Source organism: Neolamprologus brichardi, chromosome 12 (assembly GCF_056152115.1).
Source record: "Neolamprologus brichardi isolate AB-2024 chromosome 12, ASM5615211v1, whole genome shotgun sequence".
Lineage (NCBI taxonomy): Eukaryota > Metazoa > Chordata > Actinopteri > Cichliformes > Cichlidae > Neolamprologus > Neolamprologus brichardi.
In genome coordinates this window covers 3,649,591-3,675,620 of record NC_142115.1, presented here as the reverse complement: position 1 = coordinate 3,675,620, position 26,030 = coordinate 3,649,591, and the positions used below count along the sequence as shown (strand labels likewise).

Here is a 26,030-nt window from a genome sequence, read left to right as displayed (position 1 = left end):
GGCTCGAACCGGCAACCTTCCGATTACAAGACGAACGCCCAACTCTTGAGCCACGATCGCCCCAGATTTATGATCTGTCTCCTTGGTTTCTGTGTTTGGTTCCTTGTCTAGCCTGTCATGTGTTTTAGGTCTGTTAAGCTTGTGTTATGTCCAAGTCTCCATGTTTCCTGTTTTATTTAGAAACTGGCTGTGTCCCATTTCAGGGTCTGCACGCTTAAAGTACGCGCACTACGCGTACTACGTATGGTGCGTACTATAAGTACGAGAAGTGCGGAAGTGAGAGGCTTGTGAAATGGGACGGTATATGCTTCGTCGCGCTGTTCAGGTTGCCTAGCAACCATGATACTAACCGCGAGACACGTTACATACAGCTTTGTTTGACAGAAATGAAGGAGAAAAATGTTTTGTTGGTCATTCATAGGGCGATCGTGGCTCAAGAGTTGGGAGTTCGCCTTGTAATCGGAAGGTTGCCGGTTCGAGCCCCGGCTTGGACAGTCTCGGTCGTTGTGTCCTTGGGCAAGACACTTCACCCGTTGCCTACTGGTGGTGGTCAGAGGGCCCGGTGGCGCCAGTGTCCGGCAGCCTCGCCTCTGTCAGTGCGCCCCAGGGTGGCTGTGGCTACAATGTAGCTGCCATCACCAGTGTGTGAATGTGTGTGTGAATGGGTGGATGACTGGATATGTAAAGCGCTTTGGGGTCCTTAGGGACTAGTAAAGCGCTATATAAATACAGGCCATTTACCATTTACCATTCATTTTTGTCATGACATCACTTTGATTAGTTGAGTATCTGAGGCTGAGACCACAGGACTGTAAAACATGATTGTTGGGCTTCATTTCTGTACTGAACAGTTATTTAAGATTAGCTAGTAAATAATAATTAGTTAATGTTGTTCATGAGACTAAAGTCATCTCACTATGGTAATGTAAATATAATATGGCCAATATTATAGTATTGTCCGATTATTATGATATATATATATATATATATATATATATATATATATATATATATATATATATATATATATATATATATATATATAAAATCTATATCACTGACTTTCAGCTTGTTGTGTTTGTGACTTTAATTATCCATAAAATCATCAGATTCTCTGTAAGATTAAGGTCGACTATATGTATATTTAGAAGTAGAGGCTTTAAAACCAAGTTAATGCTGAAAGTACAAACATCACTAGTGTCACACAACTTTGCCGACATGTAGCCAACAGCAATGTTGTAATATTCTTCATTATTAAACATTCGCACATGAATAAGTGACGTCATATTCAGTACTTACTTTTGACAGTTCGCTCTTCGGCCGCTCCCTTCTGCCGCATTTTGCGGCAAAAGTATCCACACCCACCGCCGCGCTATGAATTGTGGGATATATAGGACCATGAAGCGTGCACCTGACCACGCTTAATATTTGGGGAAATCGACGGCGCATTTGGAGTACACTTCGAATTGGGACAGCCGTCGTCGCGTGGCTGTGACGTAATCACACTTAAAATGCTACTTCAAGTGTGCAGACCCTGAATTGGGACACAGCTATTGAGTGTGTCTGGGATTACATGAAGAGGCCAAAGGTTGTGAGGAAGCCACATAAGCTCTGTGGTTAGTTCTCCAAGATGTTTGGAACAACCACCAGCCGAGTTCCTTTAAAAACTGTGTGCAAGTGTACCTAGAAGAATTGATGCTGTTTTGAAGGCAAAGAGTGGTCACACCAAATATAGATTTCTTTGGTTCATTCACTGCATTTTGATGATAATGAAAATAAATGAGTAACACTTCTATTTCTGAAAGCATTCTTTGTTTCCAGCACAGTACTGTAAACCGTACGGTTCATGACCACAAACTGGCATAAATCCCAGATCTGATGAGGACATCAAATCTTTCTTTTAGAGTTTACGTTCTAACATGCAGCTCAGGTCTAGGTCACAGAACGCTTTAGTAGATTCTGCTGTAGAAACAGGCGCGTGTAGAAATAGAGGCTACAAGGACACGAGGCTGACTGCTTTCCTCTGGTTTTCTTACTAGTTGAAAATCAAGCTTTGGCTACTCGGTTGGTCTGAATACACTCGGCTTTAGTGCGTGTCTGGGTCGCAGGTTACATGCAGCTAGCTTTGTGTTAGCGTCTTCTTTGTAGATGGTTTGAAAGAGATGCTGCTGTGTTAGCGGTAATGTTTGCAGCTGCATTCTTGTCCACTTCTCTACTCCTCAAAAGCTGTAGACCGCTCGACACGTTTTTTCTTCGCAGGAAGTAAATTGAGCTGATTTTAATGCAACTGTGCAGGAAAAGTGAATAAGTGAATAACTTAAGTAATGCAAGGAATGACATAACTGTTTGATTACTTACTGTAATATTATTAGTGAATTTATCACAGTAAAGGTATCGAAAAATATGTAGGTGATACTTTGGAGCACTTAACATTTACAACAAATTTTGTGAGAACTAGCATTGTTAGACAACGAGCTGAGGGAGCTGTGAGTAAGTAATACTTACACGATTTGGCTGGAGCTTGAAATTGTATCTACAGTAAAAAACTAGTCCATGCATTCATCTTTAGTAGGCTTGATTACTGTAACAGCATCTTTACAGGTCTACCTAAAAAATCAGTCAGACAACTACAGCTCATTCAGAGCTCTGCTGCTCGAGTCCTCACTAAGACCAAACAAGTGGACCACATCAGTCCAGCTCTGAGGTCTTTACACTGGCTGCCTGTCCGTCAGAGGAGAGACTTTAAAGTTCTGATGCTGGTCTATGAAGCTCTGAATGGTTTAGGACCAAAATACATCAGTGACCTCCTGACCCAGTATGAACCTTCCAGATCCCTCAGGTCATCTGGATCCGGTCTTTTATCAGTTCCCAGAGTCAGAACCAGACACGGAGAAGCTGCATTCAGCTTTTATACTCCTTATATCTGGAACAAACTCCCAGAAAGCCTCAGATCAGCTGGAACACTCAGTTTATTTAAATCCAGGCTGAAGACTCACCTGTTCTCAGCTGCATTTGAATAAAGCACCAAATCCACACTTAAGCTTAAATTTCAAAACGTACATTTTAACTACTGATTTTATCTGTTTTGATTTTATCTACTGTTTTGTTTGTTTGTTTGTTTGTTTTAATCAATTTTAAATCATGCTTTTTATTTGTTTTTGTTTCTAATGTCTCTGTAAAACACTTTGAATCACCTTGTTGTTGAATTGTGCTATACAAATAAACTTGCCTTACAGTAAGTGGGTTTAAGCTTTGGAGGGAAGGACGTTTATTAAGACTTCTGCTTAAGCTTTATTATTTCCCTTTTCCAAATTCAACATTCAAGCACTTGTCAGGTAAATCCATCTTTAGTTCTATATAGTTAAATATTAAAATCCTAATATATTTTACGATCAACAATATGATAACCAGACGCTGAAAGTTTCTCATTCATAAAAAGGGAGACAAAAGTACTGCGCTGCATTTAACAACCAGCACTTCTGTCCTTAAGAAGTAAAGTGTACGAAAAACAGCATTTTTATTGTGTTGACACTTAGTTGACAAGAAGTGTGGGATTCAGACACTTGTTGTGGGTTGATGCTGCGAGCGAGCAGTCAACTTGGTCCACTTCATATACTTCACATCATGATGAATTTATTTCTGTATACACAGCCCTCAGCAGAAGAGTTTGGGTCTAAAATGAGGCATCCTTTACTTTGCATGAAAAACTGACACCTACTATTGCAAAATTGAGGGTACCAGATCACAACAATCTACTGCATTGTAGAGAAACACTGAACTTCACCAGCCAAATAGATGTACAGTGAAACGTATTGGAAACAAGCATGTCTGTTCCACTTCAGGAGAGAAGCTTTCTCAGTATCTTTAGTCCTCTTGTCGGCATCCTCAACATTGACACTAATTCACACTTACGTCTTAGTCATTTGGCAAGGTTCTTATGCAAAGCAACTTATAATCAGTGCTACTCAACTAGGAGAGCAGCTGTAATCATAATCACTGAAAGCAGTCATTAAAAGATGGGTCCAGGAAAATAATAAAATAACCGTATGGTTAGTGGTTATGATACTACATTTGCAGTAACAGCTGATAGAGCATGTGTGTCAAAAAATGCAAAGTAGGATCATGCATTAAACAGATAATTCCCTTCAGGGTCCATGCGGCTTTTGTTGCAAAAATTCACATTATTTCCTGACTTAATAAGGGTTAACATCTGAGCGGCGAGATATGCAAATCCTTGCCCCAATTGTCCTATTCATTTCCCAGGCACAATTATATTCAACTTGCACATGAATATTCCGCTAAAGTCCCGAAGCCTAATAAGAAAACATGATTGAGGTGGCCAGGCAAGGTGGTACAAGTGATTGGAGGAACAGCTACTCTGTCACCAATTCAGTTCTGTAATCACTGCTGGATGATGCATTTCAATGCTTCGGGTATTATTTTGTGTAGGCAGAAAATATCAAACGGTGCACGCCCAATAGAGGCATGGATTAAGTCTCGATTTGTGAGACGAGAATATCAGTACACTGCATCTCTGTGCGTTTTAGAAAATCAGGGGATTTATATTTAGTCAACAAATTCGTGTAGCTGCTGATTGGTTACACTGTAGCAAACAGGTCACAGGGAGGTAGTAGGGGTTGATGGTGGGTTGTTGGCCCTGCATGCAGTTTGGTTTACGCTCATAGTGACACCATGTTGTTAAGTTTTGAGGTGTGAGTGACACAGTTCACTCATGGGCCTTTGACATGCAACATCAGACATTATTAGCCAGTGACCATAGCCTGGCTAGTCCTGGTTTATAACTCCATGCCGAATCCAGTGTAACCTGAAACTATACACCGAGGCTGTAAACATATTAGATAAGAGTTGCAACTAAAGTCACAGAAGAAGTGAGCCGAGGGCAGTTTTCCCATAAACTTCTACACAACCAGAATTGTGTGATACTGTCAGTGATACACCTTCATGCTCCATCTTGGCCTAACGAGAAACCATGAAACGTGAAATTCTTCACTTGCTCTAAAGAAATATCCTCTTTGGCAGCTTCCTTCCTTCCTTCTCGTGTTATTTTGTAAAACTACCTGAAACACGTTGTCACATAATTACCATTTAACAAGATAAACCTACAGGCTGCAGTCACACACACCAACACAAATCCCCATCCTAACGGCGACACACATATGACCTTTCTCTTAATAGTTAAGTATAGGGATGGGTACCGGTATCCGGTGCCATGATGGCACCGGTTCTGTCATAAACGGTAGTAAGCAGACCGAAAAGCAGCGCACATTTCGGTGCTTTTTTTTTTCCTGAGCTGTGACACACTTTAGATTCTAGCCAATCATTTTACGTTTCCGAGGATAGTAGGCGGGGCCAGGTACGTACGTTCTTTTAGAGCAGAGCTACAGATTAAAAATTCCCAAGGTGAAGCGGTCAAAAGTCTGGCTGTACTTCACAGCAAAATATGCAAACTCAGCAGCTGCAAAAAGTGCTTTAAGCTGATACTGTGATACTGTCAAAGGAGGTAACACCTCAAATCTGATGAAACACCTGGCGACGCATAGCATTTTTTTTTAAAAGCTGAGAAATGCGCCATATTTGATAGCTTGCTGCGAGACCTCACACCGAGCACATCTACTGCAGGTGTGGTGCCTGTTATCGGACCCGGAGTTAGCAACATCCCCCAAGAACCCGAAGAGGAGAGTCCTGGCCCCTAGCCCTGCCAGTGTAGCAGAAATGATGAGGATGATGATGCAGCAGCCGTTCTTCTCTGCGTGAGTAGCTTCATGTTGTTCGTGTGTAATTTACGTTGAGTAGGCTAACCACGTTATTACATTAATGCATGTAAGGTGAACTAGCAAACATCATCATAGCTACATGTGGCTGTCTTCTTGTTTGATGGCAGATACTCCCTTCACCCTGGCCAAAAAGGCTAAAATGACCAAAGAAAAAGTGGAAAACAGTTAAACATGAGAGGTTTTTGGACAAAGTTTGTGTTCTCCATTCTTTAAGCACCGGCACCGTTTCAAAAGTACCGGTTTGGCACCGGTATCGGATAAAACCTAAACGATACCCATCCCTAGTTAAGTATGAACACAAAGTCAGCAACACAAAGCAAAGATGAAAACCAGCAGAAAGAGACTTCAAAGCGATCGCCGCAGTGATTCTACTTTAGCAACATGAACAGGTAGAATCGGAGGCTGCAGCTGGACTGCTCATTGCTGCTTTTGTTATTTGGTGAAGTTCAGGGTCTGGCGGCTGGGCTTGGGTCGGCATCCACTCAGCTAACATCACTGTGGGTTCTTGGCGAACTTTGAATTAGGTTGTATAATGCAGTTGTCTCTGTCCTGGATGCAGTTTCCACTTTACCATCACAGTTTTGTTCTCTTGTTCACTATTCTGTGACACTATTTTCCTACTCCAAAACACGAATTGAAATCAGCTGATTGTAGTGGAAGTGGAACCCGTAAGCAGAATCGACAGACAGGTGTGAATAACAAGAGTTGAGACAGTAGCGCAAAAAGTGGCTTTAAAAATGCAAAGAAAGATTTGCACATGTACAAATAATCTTTCAAGCATGGAGCCAGTGTTTAATACTCAGGGATTTACCTATCTGTACAGAAAAAGATTAAATAATTATATTGTAAGAAAATAGGTTCATTTTTCATTCACTAATATCATTTATTTCAGAAGGATATATACAACATTAATGTTGGGTATTTATCAAATTGAAAGCTTAAACACACTATAAGCAAATTCATTCATACTGCAGAGTGCATTGGTTGTCAAATGAGCTGAAACATGGTCACAGACTGCTTGGAGGCTCCACATAGCTGAGACTGTGATAAAAGTGTAGAAATGTCTCTGTAGCATTTGAGTGTTCCATTTACAACGGTCCTACTAGTCCTTACGGAGGATCAAGTGTTGCATTGGAGTGACAAGAGAGCCAAGACCCGGGAAGGATTTTTAGCTGCGTGCACATCATTTGCTCTACCTGACCATGAATGAAAACAATTCATGTGCAGAAAGAGTGCTCGCAGTAGAAGAATAAATCCATGCTCTTACAGCTGCTCACATTTGTGTACTGGAATGTTTCCTAAATATTGGATTAAATGCTTTTCCTGATACTGTTTTCATCATACTGTGTTCAGTGACAACTGCTGTCTGAGTCTAGGCTGAGAGTTTCCCATGTGTTGTATCATGTACTACTTCTAAGCACTCAGCAATGGCAGTGGAGGGGTCAGCAGAAAACTGCTTTATGCTTTATGCTCAACGAGGGAAGAGTCATAGTCGACTTTCCCCACGCAGATTCTCTCAGCTGGTGTGGCAGTTCAGTTTTGACTGCCAACATCATCACAAAGCAGCAGAAAAACAAGTTTTTAATGGCAGAACATCATGTTTTTGTCATAATACAGAATAGGGGGTTTTCAATAAATAAAGAATAAAGTGTCAAGATTTAGCTGGACCAATGGTTTAACTAGCAAGCACAAACAAAGCTCCATTTAACCCAATCACGCAGAAAAAAGCAAAGCAAAAATGATCCATATTGCACTCGTGTGGACACGAAGGTCTATTTAACTGTTACCAAGTTGAGTATACAGTGAGTTGTCAGTTCTGATTTGCAGAAATTCATGCAAAAAGACCACCGAAGAAAGGTTTTTAGCTACAAAAACATGATTGGACCAGCATTAAACCTGGACGTCAGTGTGACAAATAAAAATAAAAGGTATGTTTAAACTAAATATAAATATATTAAACTCTGTTGTGCAAAAAGCAGCCAGGCAAGTGTAATTTTGATAGCACTTGCATGCAGTTCACTGACGTCAATTATGACATATTCTCTTATTTCGGCTGCATCAAGGACATTTTATTTGTTGTGTTCTAGGTGTTGACTGTGATTACACTTTCACAGCGACTCTTAAAATGCAGAAGTAATATTCATGCAGTGCGTCTACATTAAAGTGGGGAAAGGAAAGTTCTGTTTTTCCCGTAGTTGCAATGCGAGAAATGTATTTGCATTCTCGGTTCCTTTTTCTATCAGAGTATAATTGTGTGCTCACCTGGACTTCGCGCAGGGAAGTGGCTTTTATCCAAAAGGTTGCCTCTGCAGTGGCACGATCCTCCACCCACACCTCTCGCCAAGGGGCCTCGCCTCAGGTTTTATCTGGGATGCCAGCCCCACTCTTCACACTTTACTGTACAAACAAGCACCGGCACACATACACTCAGTCAGAGCTGTAATTACTGTCAGGGCAGCCAGTGCTGAGAAAATGGGCTGCAGCCAACTTGCTATGAAGTCTTTCCAGCTGGCTCGTTGTCCATGTGGATTCACTTTATTCCAGCTATTTTAAGAACAACAGGAATCCGCCTGATTGGAGATCTGTTCAGGGATTGTTGTCACAGAAAAGCCTGTTATGACGTTAACATCCTCATTTATTTGTCTCATTTATGTTTCCTGCCATTATTAGGAGACATTATGTCACATCTCCAACTTCTGCATCAATCAGCCCTCTGTTTCTTTTCTGAGCACATCGGAAGAAAAACTTTCCAAAACGCAGAATTCTGATTGGTGAATGAATGAGGAAAAAAAAATACTGGTTAATCTTTTTCAAGCTCACATGTCCAGTTGTACCTAATGGACAGGTAATGATGAAGTAATGCTTTAGTACTGAGTAAGCACTCAGCACAATGAACCACTCTGCTTCACAGTAATGATGAGATGACGACGAGGAAGTGACGAGGGTCCACTTCGTTTTATATCTCACTGAACGGGATGCTCGAAAACATTAACACAAAACAAGCAGTAGACATAGAGGCTTCACAGATAACGATGAACTGATTATTGGAAACTTATTAACAAGTCATCAATTCTCAAGGAGCTCTGATTAATTCCTAAGAAAACCATGAATGTTTAATTTGAAGATACTTATTAACTAACAATAATCATCATTTGTCACTGGTTCCATGCAAATAATCATGATTTTGTCACTTTGATCACATAAAATGTTATTATTACACACTGCATGACCTGGTGTGTTCTCCCATCTTATAATGTCTCCCAGTATAAACCAGGACAGGAAACTCTTTTCTTAGAGAGATGACTGTGGGTGTCACATTTGTGTTATCACCTGGAGCACACAGAGAACGTGGCTGTCACAACGTCTTTCATCTTCATATTTCAGGTGATGGTCACTTTGCTTCTACTAGCAAAAACAAAGGCCTGTCTGTCTTTGTGTGGCAGCATAAATGACAGTCATAGGTTGCATGATGTGCATGGAGTCATAAGCTGCATGCATTCTAAGTTGCATACATTTTAACTACAAATTTTTCATACTGGCATCTTTACAGTTAATGAAATCACAAATAAGCAGTCTGAAACTAGGATGCCAGCTTACAGCAGTTGGTTGCCATAGTTACACAACAGTCCCTCAGCAGTTATAAATAGTTACTGTCTAAGCGAGTGAAGAAAAGATTTGTCACTGTAAACAGACCTCAATGAAATGCTGACACACATCAGCCCTGATCGTAGTTTGACACACCTGAGTAACAGCGAGCCAAAAGGAATCAAACCAGATCTGGGTTACAGAATTTCCTGAAGAGTAGAAAACTTGCACACCAGAGTAACTCATCCACAAGCAGAAACACAGCATCCCTTTACTCCAGCTACTCGTCCACATTTCTTATTAAATGAATAAATCCATAACCACTAACTGCAGATGTGCTGATAATAACTCTGGAGTTAACATCAGCACAAAAACTGATTGAGTTTCCTTGTCTCCTGTGGGTGTAATGTGTACATTGCTCAGTACTTTTGCCCATGTAGTGTACGTTTTGTTCACTCTGTGGAAATCCTCTGTCTGACCACTTACACGAACAAATCTGTGATTACTCCATGCACATCAAACCTTATAAAGAAAGCATGTATGAGCTTCTTTGTGAAACTCACCTCACTTTTTTGTTCTCGATGAGTCGAGGCCAGAGCTCATACACCACACAGCAGAGTTTTTAGTGGAAGAGGAATTTAACTGACCAGGCTTTTTAGTAGTTTAATAGGTTAGATTAGTAAAAAGGTCCATACAGGAAGAATATTGAGGTGAAGGCAGAACCTGTTTTTAAGTGAATTTTATCTATTTGATCATATTTTGGCCTTTTTGCCGCTATGAGAAAAACAGGCCACTCTATTAATTACATGGTACGCTGTATTGAAATATCATATAATCTCCTGGTTTTGGTTAAAGAATTCACTCTGAGTTCATCTGAAAGGGCCAAGAAAAGTAATTCATTGATGATGTTACAGCTTACACTGAATATATGAGAGTATTTGCCATGCAGTAAATTATATATGCTCTAAGCTGAACAACCTTCCCTTGACGGCTTTGTAGAGCTGCAGGGCAGTGCATACTAAACCAATCAAAGTAATAACAAGAAAGAAAGGGAGGATATAAGAGGGAGGGAAGAAAGGAGATAGATACAAGCAGCTTTTGCTGATGAGGGTGAGCCAGTCGGCCGCTTGCTGTTTGTTCCACATCAGAATGTCAAGCAGGGCAGCAGCAGCCTGAGCTGAGTCACAGAAGTGAAAATAATGTTGAGCGTTGGAGAAGTTTGAGTCTTTTAAGACTCCCAGGACCCACAAGTCAGCCACAACTCAAAAGGAGTGCAGATAAGGCTGAGTACTGCCCACACTGAATCGTCACAGCTAGGATTTCCTCCTCCAGGAAATGCGTGTGTGCTTAGTTGAAATAACCTTGAGTAAACAGAGCTCGATGCATTCAGTTCTTGCTTTCTGTGAATGTAGCCCAGTAGGCTACGGACGAGAGGCTGCAATAATGCTTTGGTGTTTTCACACCATAAACCATAGGAGGAACCAGCTGTCAGGTGTCGTTTCAACGAGCACAGACACATTTACTGGTATATGATACTCACCTTGTGGGAAAGTTGTAAAACTAAAGGTGAGCAGAGCAATGAATAGGAGCAATTATGTATCTGTTATTACTGCAAATCCTGCTCATTGCTACACCACCACTGGCACCAGCCTACAGCTGGCTCAGCTCAGCCACCCAACAGCACGTACCGTTGCTGCTGTGGGTGGTGTGAATATTGTCACTCCTCAAGGAGTCCAGAAACCTGGACTGGATCATTTTTGTGTGAGAGTATCGAGCCTCTCAGCAATCCATGACAAAAGTGCCTAATCCAATCAGTCATTGTCAGCTCATATTGAGGCCTGCATTTGTAGTGTAGCTCCCAAGAACACCAAGTGGAAAAAATCAGGCGACAGGGTGCATGAATCTGCATTTGTTGACACTGATGCAGTCTGAGTGCAGGGCTAAGGTCCTGCTGCTGGCCAAGCAAGGTATATGAAAAATAACAGGCATTTTTATGTTTTATATTTTAACAATTATGCTTATAGTATATTTAAACATGTAAGACACAATAGATGTGTCTTACATGATAAAACTGCACGCTAGCAACTTATGCTAACACTTTCCCAAAGAAAATTAGCATGTTGTCTTAACAAATTTAGCATGCATGTTTAGTACAATGCTAACATTAGCTAATTACTCCTTAAAGATATTACAGTTGAACCTTCTACTAACATACATGCTAAACACAAGACAAAGTGTGAAACAATGTGTGTTATTGTTCCATGCACAGTACCACATGTTGTGTTTTAAAGCATGAGTGCTTTGTCCAAATCTTCTCAAGGAAAGCTTTCAGTTTTCAGCCTCAAGCTTAGTATTTGACAACGCTACCTCAACAAAGGTCATGGTTAAGTCTAATATATTTTCCTCTGCAATGTCATTAAGTTAACTCAATGACAGGTTTGCATTGGTAAGGTAAAATGCAGAAGCTATAAAGCAATACATTAATTTCTGTGTTGGTTCCACCCTTGGGCTTACATGCACCTGTGCAACCTAAAGAGCTTCACATTCAGGTTTTGTGATAGTTTTATGGGTAAGTTCAATAAGGAAGATCTACAGTCTCACAGAAGCACAGGCCGAGGGGGAGGTGTGGCAGCAATTTTTCACACCAGCCTATTTATCAACAAAAGACCAGAACAGACTTGGAAAGCCTGATGCTTAGCCTTGTCCACCCCAGCTGTGAAACTCAGAAACCAGTCTTACTTGTTATCATCTATCGTCCACCTGGGCCTTACACAGAGTTTCTGTCTGATTTCTCAGACTTTTTATCTGATTTAGTTCTCAGCTCAGATAAAATAATTATTGTGGGTGATTTTAACATCCATGTTGATGCTAAAAATGACAGCCTCAACATGGCATTTAATCTGTTGTTAGACTCAATTGGTTTCTCTCAAAATGTAAAAGAACCCACCCACCACTTTAATTACACTCTAGATCTTGTTTCAACATATGGCATAGAAACTGAACATTTAACAGTGTTTCCTGAAAACCCTCTCCTGTCTGATCATTTCCTGATAACATTTACATTTACAATAATTGATTACACAGCAGTGGAGAGTGGACTTTATCAAAGTAGATGTCTTGTGTTGTAACTAAGTTTAAGAATATAATCCACCCACTGTTATCATCTTCAATGACCTGTACCAACACAGAGCAGAGCAGCTACCTGAACGCTACTCCAACAGAGGTCGATTATCTTGTTAATAATTTCACCTCCTCACTACGTACGACTCTGGATACTGTAGCTCCAGTGAAAACTGAGGCCTCAAATCAAAGTACCTGACCCCGTGGTATAATTCTCAAACACGTACCCTAAAGCAGATGACTCGTAAGCTGGAGAGGAAATGGCGTGTCACAAATTTAAAAGATCATCATTTAGCCTGGAGAAATAGTTTGTTGCTTTATAAGAAAGCCCTCTGCAAAGCCAGAACATCTTACTATTCTTCACTGATTGAAGAAAATAAGAACAACCCCAGGTTTCTCTTCAGCACTGTAGCCAGGCTGACAAAAAGTCAGAGCTCTTTTGAGCCAACCATCCCTTTAACGTTAACTAGTAATGACTTCATGAACTTCTTCACAAATAAAATTTTTATCATTAGAGAAAAAATTACCAATAATCATCCCACAGATGTAATATTATCTACAGCTACTCTTAGTACCATTGATGTTAAGTTAGACTCTTTTTCTCCAATCGATCTTTCTGAGTTAACTTCAATAATTACTTCCTCCAAACCATCAACGTGTCTTTTAGACCCCATTCCTACAAAACTGCTCAAAGAAGTCCTGCCATTAATTAATGCTTCAATCTTAAATATGATCAACCTATCTCTAATAATCAGCTATGTACCACAGGCCTTCAAGCTGGCTGTAGTTAAACCTTTACTTAAAAAGCAGATTACAGAAATGACAATAGTGGGGGTCGGTATCAAAGCAGGGTCTGTTTGGACTTCATTTATGGAAATGGACTGGCTTCTGTATAATGCTTTTGTAGTCTTACTCACCGTAGAGTGAAAACCAGCAGAATCATAAATTCACACAGTGCTTTATTTTATGCAGTTTAAGGATTTTATCTACCCGACACTTAACATAACATGCATTTCTTTGTTGCTCCAAAACCCTTGGTTTTAGAGCAACATAATGTCTCCTTAGTGTCCTCGACCTTTTCCATGATCTCTTGATGTGTCCAGAAAACCTCACCTGGGATCCCAGTCCACGAGGGCCGGTGTCCCTGCAGGTTTTAGATCTCACCCTGGGTCAACACACCTGAATCCCATGATTAGTTCATTACCAGGCCTCTGGAGAACTTCAAAACATGTTGAGGAGGTAATTTATCCATTTAAATCAGCTGTGATGGATCAAGGACACATCTGAAACCTGCAGGGACACCGGCCCTCGTGGACTGGGATTGGGGACCCCTGCTCTACTCCATTCTTTCTCCCGCCGATGAGCAGACCCCTAAGATACATGAAGTCCTTAAGGCAGGGGTCAGCAACCTTTAAGACCCAAAGAGCCATTTGGACCCGGTTTCCACAGAAAAAACACTGGGAGCCACAAATACTTTTTGACATCTAAAATGAAGATAACACTGCATACATTGTTTTTGTACCGTTATGCTTTGTATAAACAACTACAGTGTGTTGCTTGTGAAATTCATGAAGTGCTAGAAAGAAAATGAAATTTTAATTATGTAATGAACACATTTTGAACTCTTAAAAAATTATAACAAAAAAGAAAAACATCCAGTTGAAGGTCACTTTTAAATGAATTAAAAGCTGAACTTAAATGATCCATATAGTCAACAAAAACTGAGCCGTCATCCTTATATCGCCTCTGGGCTTTCGGAGCCTGAAGCACTATGCTCCTAAAAAATCATTTTATTTTTATATTTCATCATGATAATCTTCCAATTTAGAACTACAAGTTAAAAAAGAACTAACACAAATAAAATACACTTCAGCTAAATACTTTTACAATTTTACAATTGCAGACCCCTGCCTTAAGGCAATAACTTAATTCCAACTTAAACTGGGTGATCCACTCTTTTTGGCTGAAGACTTGGAGGCTCTTAACCAACCATTTCACACTCTGCGTCAAACTGATCCAGTGGCCGCTGGTGACTTGCTTGATGAAACCAACAGGACCACATCATCCTTGGAAAAAAGAATAAGCAGTTTTTGAGGCCACTCATTCCTCTGGCTACACAAAAAAACACATGAACAATGGTAAGACATGGACAGTCTGAAAATCCACCAGATGGGTCTATTTTTCCCAAAGAAGTCCTCACAGACAAAGTGCAAATAGCCACTCAAGTTTCCTTTGGAGCTGGTCCAATGTCTTGTAACCAGATTGAAAATGTCTTCATGAGGAAACTTTAACGAATTCAAGTTGAATCTCATCCATCCCTGGATTCCTGCCATCAAGGAATTGTATTAAATACCTCTGTAATCATAACCCAATGATGAGCCAGTTGTTTTCCCAGATTCAGTTGTGTCTTCTCTTTTTAGGCCATCAACTGGATTTAGTAGATCCAGTAGATGTACCAGTAGAATACTTGATCAAGTAGATCAAGTATTCTTTCCACCACTATGTCCCAAGTTAGCAGCACTACCAAAGCTGCACTCTGCTTTGCCTGTCGGTACCTGTCAGCTGCCTTCAGAGGCTTGACGGGACTCTTCATCTCAATCGTTCCCCGTCTGGCTCACTGCTTGCTGATGCAACATGCACCAACAACCTCACAGCTCAGTGCAGCCTCGTTAGCAATAAAGGTACACATTATGTATTTATGTGGACCAGACCTGGTACCATGTTTCAAATAGGCCACTTCATTTTCAGAGTGCAGGCTTACTTGTTGTTTGTAGACTCAGAATGGGACACAGCATTTTTAAATAGAAGGCTTTTCTCCTGTGTTACTAGATCTACTAGGGCTAAATCTTAAATCTTTAACAAGCTCATAGTTAGAGCTGGCTCATGTGACTCTGAGGTAACATAGTCATTTGCACATGTATTTCAATAGATGTAAAGATCCTTACAATAATCTTTTGTTTTTGTTATACATGATGTGTTTATTCAAAATTCTAATAGCCAGATCTTTGATTTGACATCAATGTAGGAAACAAAAGCATTTTAAAATGATATAAATCACTATTATTACCTTTAAGGTAGCAAAAGATCTTCCATTTACAATCATCAAAGAAAAGAGCCCTTACCTTAACAACACAGATTGTGCATATGCCTATTAATAATCATCTATAAGTACAATTAAATGCTAGACTGACTCTGGGGGTCACACACTCAGTGACGCACCATAGACCTTCTTTGAAAGCATACAAATGTTTAAATATATACACGTTGCTGTATAATTACAAACATTTGCAAATGATGGAAATACATATTCAGCAACCAGTGTCATTAACAACTGGAGCTGCTTTTACAGCCCCATCCTTTAAAATCCCTTTCAAGTACCTACTTGAATATTGATTAGTGAACCTAACTACTTAAAGTTGTTTGAGAATTCCCCTTCTTGTACTCATCTAGTTAAATGACTGCATACATGTGTAATCAACAGCGCCTTTGAATGTTACTGCTAAAGAAGACATGCAAAGCAGCTTATGCATACTGGGATTCAGTGCTTTTCCTGACAGCCCATTCTTATGCTTTGGACACAGAGCCTTGTTTGCTAAAAGCTTTTGAGGAGTCATTACACAAAGCTTTTGCTATAATTTATCTCTAAGTGCAGTGCCATTAAGTCAAAACGTTGTGATATGCAAAGCCAACCAGGCCTGCGAGTCTATTTATATCTTACTATTGTCTTTTTTATTATTGCTATTTTACTTGCGAAGGTGTAGACCAGTTGGCAAACCACAGAGCCTGTCAAACTGTCAGCAGTTATAAAAGCAACTCACAGCAATCAAATGTCAGGCTACCAGTTGGATAGCATAGAGGGAGCAGAGAACAAAAAAGAAAAAAAAAAAAGGTAATTACAGTGCTGAACAATGCAAGATAAAAGTTTAATGCATTATGTCAAGAACAAAACTGGTTTTTCTTAAGTTTTGTAGTTTCTTGTGCAGCAAAATAGGAAGAAATTCTTCTAATGCATTATTTTTTATTGGGTTTGCAAAAGTGAAACCACAGTAAAAACAAAAGGAAGGCCACTGACAATTTTTTTAATGCTGATGAGATCAAAAGTTAATAATATGGTTACGCAAGCTTGGAAAAACGTAACGCTAACTGTCATATCCTTATTAAAGTAAATTAGCAAAGGATAACCCTAATGCATGAATCATATATTAATACTTGCTACATTTTGAACATGATCCACAAAATGTACAGAAAAAAGCATGTGTCCATATTTCAGGGGATTTCTCCTTACCTGCTATTTAGTTCTCATCTTTCTGAGATATAACTGCTAATGTCTGATAACCTTTCTTTGATGAATGAATGAAATGTTGACATTAATTCTAACTTTAATGATTGCAAGTTCTTAGCTTCCGTACAACAACGCCCTTAAAAACATGTTATTGACCCAAGAGTGAAGTCAAAGGACAACAAGGTGGTATAGACTCATTTAAGCACTGCAGATCTGTCTGTTGCTGCTGGTACCGTGTACACACGTCTAACTTACTTATTGTGACAGTAGTACAAACACACACTTCATGACCTGAGCCTCATTCAGATAAAGGTCAAAAGTCTTTACTGAGCAATGATTTGGTACACAAAAATGTATTCTAAGGCTAAAGCAGAGTGAAAGCACAAGGCAAAGGAAGAGTCAAAAACATAAAAGCTTGATTCGGTACCCCAAGGAATACACAAGGAGTAATGGCTGGACCACCAGACTCAGAAGTAATAAGTTGACCTGGCACAGGGGAAGAGGAACAAAGAAGATAAATATCACAATGAGGAAAAACTAATTAGAGTAGGGCAGAGATCAAATAAGGTGGGAAATACAAGAATAAGGCAAGGTATCTGAAACAAAAGGTGAGTAATTTAAAACAACCAAAAATGAATTAATGAAAAGCATAATCTTTTACAGCAGCATGCAAGAGCATGTAGCACAAATCCACTATATATAGTAATACACAGTGTTGGGAAGGTTACTTTTAAAATGTATTCCACTACAGATTACAGAATACAGAATGTATTTTGTAACGTATTCCATTACGTTACTCAATGAGAGTAACGTATTCTGAATACTTTGGATTACTTAATATATTATCATGTAATTTTTACAACTACATGAATGTACTATTGCTGCGATTTATTACTATGACTGAAGGCTACTCGCCATACCAACACCAACTAGATTTTTAAATCTCCAAAAGTTGATTCTGTTCATCTGGACGTAGCGTTTTGTGGGAGAAACGTTTCGTCACTCATCCAAGTGACTTCTTCAGTCTCAGCTGACTGCAGGTTTCAATCTTATAAACAGTACATTTGCATAATGACTGAAACCAGCCCACTGAAGGAACAATGGGCTGTGAGGTCAGTTCCTTAATCTTAATTATGCAAATTCTCATGACCATTGATCAACAACCACTGACCAAAACCCACTGATCAAAGACCACTGATCAATGGCCATGAGTCCCATTCACAGAGAGTTGGGGAATGGCTGCAATCACAGCATTGTAAGATGGTGACAGATGTACCCTTAGGCCCCCTCCTCGATTCAGAGATGGTCTTTCCCTTTTCACGTAAATGTCCTCCTTGACTCCGCGCTCAAACCAGCGTTCCTCCCTGTCCAGGATGTTACATCCTCATCCTTGAAAGAGTGTCCACTGGTCTGTAGATGTAAATAGACTGCAGAGTCCTGGCCTGACGAGGTAGCTCTTCTGTCTTGTGCCATCCACTTCGCCAGAGGTTGTTTGGTTCCCCCGATGTATAAATCCTGGCAATCCTCCTGACACTTATCAGCGTACACTATGTTACTCTGTTTGTGTCGGGGGACCCGATCCTTGGGGTGGACCAATTTTTGCCGCAGCGTGTTTTGGGGTTTAAAAGCCACAGAGACCCAGTGTTTAGAAAAAATGCGTCTCAACTGCTCCAATACTCCTGACACGTACGGGATCACTACAGGTTTTCGCTTGGGCAGCGGATGTCCTTCTCTCCTGGATCGGCTGGAGCTTTCTTTAGGTGCCTTTCCCGCTTTGACAAAAGTCCAGCTGGGATAACCACATTTACTCAGAGCCTTCTTGATGTGCTGTTCTTCTGCCTCCCTGGCTGCTGTGTCTGTGGGGATGGTGTTCGCTCTGTGTTGTAGCGTCCTAATGACACCCAGTTAATAGAAAGAAACCTTGGCTTTTAACCTGCCACTTTTCATATCCTCCCTGGTGAATTTGATGTGTCGGTCCATTGTATTGTAATTGTATTGTCGTGCATTTTACAGATTTTCCTGCTAATAAACCTCTCCCCTATGGCCAGTCACGTTACACCAAAGCAATTAAGTTATAGTTTTAACATTGAATCCCAAAGAGTCATGCTGACGGATTTCTTTCTGTTGAAATAGCACTTCAGTTGTTAAGATATCTCAGGGATTAAAAGTGTAGTTAAACTCCTGTACACAGACAGAAAGGGCTGGTCCCGCCCACATAAACTCAATGTGGTGGTCCGTGATATTAAAGGAGTTTGAAATCCTTGAAATAATGAACGTATATCTTCTGTACTTTAGTTTATATCTACACGTTATACGTGTTGTGCTTTCTGCAGATAGCAGAACTACAGTGGGGCAAAAAAGTATTTAGTCAGCCACCGATTGTGCAAGTTCCCCCACTTAAAATGATGACAGAGGTCAGTACTTTGCACCAGAGGTACACTTCAACTGTGAGAGACAGAATGTGAAAAAAAAATCCATGAATTCACATGGTAGGATTTGTAAAGAATTTATTCGTAAATCAGGGTGGAAAATAAGTATTTGGTCACCTCAAACAAGGAAAATCCCTGGCTCTCACAGACCTGTAACGTCTTCTGTAAGAAGCTTTTCTGTCCCCCACTCGTTACCTGTATGAATGGCACCTGTTTGACCTCATCATCTGTATAAAAGACACCTGTCCACAGCCTCAACCAGTCAGACTCCAAACTCCGCCATGGCCAAGACCAAAGAGCTTTCGAAGGACACCAGGAAAAGAATTGTAGACCTGCACCAGACTGGGAAGAGTGAATCTACAATAGGCAAGCAGCTTGGTGTGAAAAAATCAACTGTGGGAGCAATCATCAGAAAATGGAAGACATACAAGACCACTGATAATCTCCCTCGATCTGGGGCTCCACGCAAGATCTCATCCCGTGGGGTCAAAATGATCATGAGAACGGTGAGCAAAGATCCCAGAACCACACAGGGGGACCTGGTGAATGACCTGCAGAGAGCTGGGACCAAAGTAACAAAGGTCACCATCAGTAACACACTACAACGGCAGGGAATCAAATCCCGCAGTGCCAGACGTGTTCCGCTGCTGAAGCCAGTGCATGTCCAGGCCCGTCTGAAGTTTGCCAGAGAGCACATGGATGATACAGCAGAGGATTGGGAGAATGTCATGTGGTCAGATGAAACCAAAGTAGAACTTTTTGGTATAAACTCAACTCGTCGTGTTTGGAGGAAGAAGAATACTGAGTTGCATCCCAAGAACACCATACCTACTGTGAAGCATGGGGGTGGAAACATCATGCTATGGGGCTGTTTTTCTGCCAAGGGGACAGGACGACTGATCCGTGTTAAGGACAGAATGAATGGGGCCAAGTATCGTGAGATTTTGAGCCAAAACCTCCTTCCATCAGTGAGAACTTTGAAGATGAAACGAGGCTGGGTCTTCCAACATGACAATGATCCAAAACACACCGCCCGGGCAACAAAGGAGTGGCTCCGTAAGAAGCATTTGAAAGTCCTGGAGTGGCCTAGCCAGTCTCCAGACCTCAACCCCATAGAAAATCTGTTGCTCGGCGACAGCCCCAAAACATCACTGCTCTTGAGAAGATCTGCATGGAGGAATGGGCCAAAATACCAGCTACTGTGTGTGCAAACCTGGTAAAGACCTATAGTAAACGTTTGACCTCTGTTATTGCCAACAAAGGTTATGTTACAAAGTATTGAGTTGTATTTTTGTTATTGACCAAATACTTATTTTCCACCCTGATTTACGAATAAATTCTTTACAAATCCTACCATGTGAATTCATGGATTTTTTTTTCACATTCTGTCTCTCACAGTTGAAGTGTACCTCTGGTGCAAATTACTGACCTCTGTCATCATTTTAAGTGGGGGAACTTGCACAATCGGTGGCTGACTAAATACTTTTTTGCCCCACTGTATACAGTTGTGCTCAGACAACCATGGGCATGAATGTCATGGTAATTTTGGACTTCTTCTTTGAAATGTTCCTTTGTCAGGAAGAAATGACTGCACAGCATACACCCTTAGTGACTTAAAAATGCAATAGTTTGAATTCATATAGAACTTTATCAGATCCACACATGATCAAAAACTAACATTGATGAGTGTCGGGCTGCCACGATTAGTCGACTAGTCACGATTACGTCGACTATCAAAATCGTCGACGACTGATTTAATAGTCGACGCGTCATTTGAAGCTTTGTAAGATCACAAAAGACGCAGGAATAAGTAGTAGGATTTAAGAGTGTAATAACGGACTGAAACAGAAGATGGCAGCACTGCATGTACAAGGATGCCAGCTGCCGTTAAACCCCGAAGAAGAAGAAGCTGTGTCCCAGAATTCATAGCGCAGCCCAGCTCAGTTTCCAACAATGGCGGCAGCTAGTTAGTTTTAATATTACTCTTATTATTCTTTCTGGGTCACAAAATAAACGTTTAACATATTTTCAGGCGAGAATGTAGCTGTGTAAACCTCAAATATCTGCTCAGTTTATCAAGACACCACATATTTTCAAAAGCACTCCGACGTTTTTGGAGACATCTGTTACCCACTAGCTTGATAGCTAGCCGGGGGAAAGGCTCACTAGAGCCGTGAGAACACCGGACTCCCGGAAAACCGTTTTCAAACCCACCGCCGTCTTTCGCTACTCAGGTTAAACATGATATATAAGTCACTTAGATAACTTAAAAATGTTATTGTTTGGCTTTTTTTTAGTATTTTATTTGTACAACTGATTATCAGAAGTGTGAGATGCTCGAGAATTTACTCCGGTGTCCTGTTATATTTTAGATAGCAAGGAGTTTATTAAACTTCACCGAAACAATCTGCAAATTTCATTAAAATTTAATAAACTATCATCTTGTCTTTATTTTTAGTTAGCACATACCTTAAACACTTAAAGCTGTAAGCTAATGATAGTTATATAAGAGCAGATGCATGCTGGTGCAATAAGCTGTACGTTTAGTGGATGCATGATCTGATTAGTCAACTATCAAAATAATCGTTTGTGGCAGCCCTAGATGAGTGCATGTGAGCTTTCTGACCACAGCCGTACCAGCCTTGGAAATTGCAGAGGTATGCTACAGGCTCTAGGATAAAATCTTGTGCATTAAACCAGACTACTCATTATCTAATACCTTATACTAAGGTATGCTAAAATATTGAGCCATTACTAGATCTGCATTTGCATATCAGCAGCATCGGGTGGAATGAATTTAAAACAGAATCCACTGAATGTTGGGTAATTTAATGCCCATGAAGTCTTCCTGCAAAGCCTAGTAAATCCAGGTCAAAACACAAAAGTTTCACCTGAAAAGCTGAGTTGATACAAGTAGCATAAAATGGAAATACTCTGCGCATTACTCGAGCTAATGCCATTGAAAGACACCGCTGTCTATCTTACATATAAGTAGAAGGTTATTTAGCATTGTGATATTCAACCTCACCTTTAGACACGCTCTCCCCGACTGGGTTGTTGTGCCTACTGGTGCTGCAGAATTCAAAGGCTTCTCCCAGCTGTGTGAAAATCAGTACATTACTTACTAATGGATACTGCATGCACACCATTTGAGGACCATGCAGGCTTTTCTCTAATAAGTGAGAATTATTCAAAAGCATAAAAACTGGGAACAAGAATAATAATAGTTTGTTGCTTCCGCTGCTTATTCATTTGTGTCTGAGTCTGTGGATTTTCGTGGGAACTTTTCTAACGGATAAACTGGGCAATAACAGATGTTATTTTAGATATGCACAAGGGGTTAATTAATACAAGAGTTGCCCTGCTTAAATATTCCTTAAATACCTGTCTTTGAGAGGACCTCACACGTTTGGATCACTGGCTCAGACTTTTAAAAGGAGTCACGCTGAGAAACCCGTGTCTCACTTCATCTAGCTGCCTACTATGTGGAGATTTCAGCGGGAAGTGAGTCATTCCCTCCTGTTTCTGTGCTGCTGGTGAAGAGATGAGCTTCACGACCCCGGCGCATGATTAATTAGTGATCATTATCCCATCTCCGCTCCTCTCAGTGGGTGGTGTGCTTTTGTCCTTGCATTTATTAGTATAGCTAGCTACACAACCAGCCGCCTTTGGCGTGGCTGTGGGGCATGGGAATGTGCGTGTCGCAGAGGTCTGGCAGAAACTGTCCGATTTTGCGATCATGCGTCTTTCTTTTATTCTAGTGTTGCGCTTTTCTCTGTGAGATCAGGACAAAGAGGGGAAAATGAGGAAGGAAGGGAGGAAGGAAATGTTCAATGGGGTGACAGCCAGGGTGTCATTAGACTCCTTTCAGAGTGGGGTGAGCGGCAGTGTTAATGCGCTTGAGCTAAAAAGCAGCTCATTCATTAAAAAATAAAACTGAACAAAGTTTCAAATGAATGATCATTCACCCCCCAAAAATAAAAAAATAAACATTGGCTTGGACATTTTGAAGAAACGTTACTTGCCTTCAGTAAAGGTGCTGGATACGTGCGCAATCAGGTGCCTCTTCTTTCTGTGCTGATTATAGCGCAGTGTAACTCAGACTACTACTGTAAGGTGACAATTCTGATGATTATTTCACCCAAATAGCTGATTTGAGTACAGGGTAATTACCCTGTGACATCATGGATACTGCACCCATATTCTGAAATGTATTCAGCATTTAAATGACTGGCTCACCTGGGACCAAGGCCTACAACGACGGCTATTACCTAATAAACAAATGTGAAAAGTAAAGCCTGGAATCAAATTAGAGATGAAAAAGATTCTAAAACATACCAATTATAATGTTTTCATTTTGTTTTGCCACCGTTGATCTGCTCTTGCGTGTATCCACTGCATTCAGAGTTCGCTGAATGTGTGCGCGCACCTCTATGGATCTGCTTTAGAAGATTCGATTTCTTTAGCTGTCTCATGTTTTCCTCTAAGAAACAGTCTCGTTAGAGTAGATCTTTAAAATGGGAGAACAAACACAAGTAATTTTATAAATGATAGAGATTTAGTCAACATTTGAAAGAGTGAACTTCACTCTTGACTTTAGCTTTAACATTTTTAGTGCAGCCTTGGATGGATTTTTTACTTAACTGAAAATGATAAAGCGTCGTATAAAACATAGATATTTAAGTTACTGTGGTATTAACATTTATAGTGATTTTTGAACACTACGTCCTCTACAATTTCACTTATGGAAAAGATAAGCTGTGCCTCTAATTTTTGAGTGCTCTCAGTCCAGGGAGGGCTACTCCATAAAAGCAGCCCCGAGCCCTTAAAGCTGACCCTTCTCTTAACACCTACTCGGACACACTGCACACCTTCTGATTACCTCTCATCTGGTGTGCTGCGGCCATCAGACTCTTCAATTACATCTGCTAATGGAGCAGCCTCTCTTCCAACCTGGCCTTCTATCTAGTTACGTGCGAGGGAGCAAATGTGAGACAAGAAAAAGCAAGATTCAGGAGAGAGGTACTTGTTGCTTTTTAATACTCGTTTCCCCTGAAAAGGGAAGAAAAAAAGTGAATTTGCAATCAGTTCACACAGTTTGGAAGATGGTTATGCACCGACAAATAAAAAAATGTAGATGCATTTAAACCCCTAATAGGAGTTTTGGTTTCCTGTTTGCAACTTCATGACCCTAAAAAAGCCAAACTATTTAAAAACAACATATTTAACGATGTGAAAGGATATTAACCTGGTAAAAATACTGAAATCATTCTTTTTCCAAAGGCAACAGCTTCGGCAGGTCTCAGCAAAACAAATCCAAGTGACTTACTTTCACAAATGATTCTGCAGTGACTCACCAGCACTTTCTGGTTACTCACTGGTAACCAGATTCACACTGTTGGCCTTTTGCAATATGCCTTGTGACTCTAAGTTGCTGCACTTGACCACAGAGGGCACTCTGAGTAAACAAATAAAGGCTGTGGTGATATTGAATCATATGCAGCAGTATCTGCTGTCCTTGCTTCGCCTGTACTTTTTGAACTGTCAAGTAATCCACACACGCCGAAGCTTAACATGATGTGAACACACAAATTGCTTTATTTGCTGCCACTGCTTTACAGCATATTGGGTTAGAGGTGAGTGAGGCCCCTCCGGATAATGTCAGCGGCTTCTAACATGACGCTGTAGCAGCACTCACGCAAATAATGAAACAGCCTTGCTCCTGGAGGTTAATATAGGCCCAAAGCTCTCGATGCGGCAGAGACAAATAACATGCAATATGCAGTTAAATCTTAAAGATCTTCTGAGTGTGTTCTGTAGACTCTGTGGATGCAGGAGCTCTACATACACTATTCAAAAACTAAATAAATAAAGGAATAGTTTGAAAACATATCAGATCTTAATGGGAAAAAAACATGCTGGAAATCTACACTGTGTTAGGAATGAAAGGATGTTACATCATTTGACAGAAATTAAAATGATCAACCTACAGGGGGCTAAATTTAAAGACCCCCCCGAAAAGCAGGTTTTATCCATTTTGCAATTTTTGTTTGCAGCAACTCGAAATGTCACTCAGTAGTTTGTATGGCCCTGACGTACTTGTATGCCTGACAACATCAGGACACACTCCTAATGAGATGATAGTCTGTGTTCTGGATCTCCTCCCAGATCTGGATCAGGTATCACTGAGCTCCTGCAGAGTCTGAGGTGCATCCTGGCAGGATGGGCGTGCATAATGTTGCAGAGGTGTTCTGTTGGATTTAGGTCAGGTTAGCGTGCAATCCAGTCAGTCGCCCAGGAACTGCCTGCATACTCTCGTCACATGAGGTCGGGCATTGTCGTACACCAGGAAGACCCCAGGACCAGGGTGGGGTCTGACAGTGGGTCCGAGGATTTCATCCTGATACCTAATGGCGGTCAGGGTGTCATTGCCTAGCCTGCAGAGGTCTGTGCGTGCCTCCATGGATATGCCTCCCTAGACCATCACGACCCACCACAAAAACCAATGATGTTGAATGGTGTCACAGTGTGATTAATGCTCTCCATAGCTTCTCCAGACCTCTTTATATCTGTCACATGCACTCAGGCTGAAACTGCTGCCATCAATGACAAACACAGGAAGTAATTCTGGGTTTTCTGTGGCAAATGCCTTTAATTTTTTTAAGCTACCATCTAACAATGACATCATGAACGTGAGTATAGTTGATCCTTCAATCAGGCATTTTTATTTTAAAGGAATAGTCTGATATGCGGAAAAATACATGCATTTGGTTTCTTACCAACAGTGTGATGAGACAATAAATACCACTTTTCCTGTCT

General features: G+C 40.7%; 1 pseudogene; it reads right to left on the bottom strand.

Annotated features, from left to right (window-relative positions):
• Positions 1 to 25,674, bottom strand: part of LOC148100130 (uncharacterized) — a 54,691-nt pseudogene extending 29,017 nt beyond the window's left edge.
• Positions 25,675 to 26,030: the final 356 nt, after the last annotated feature.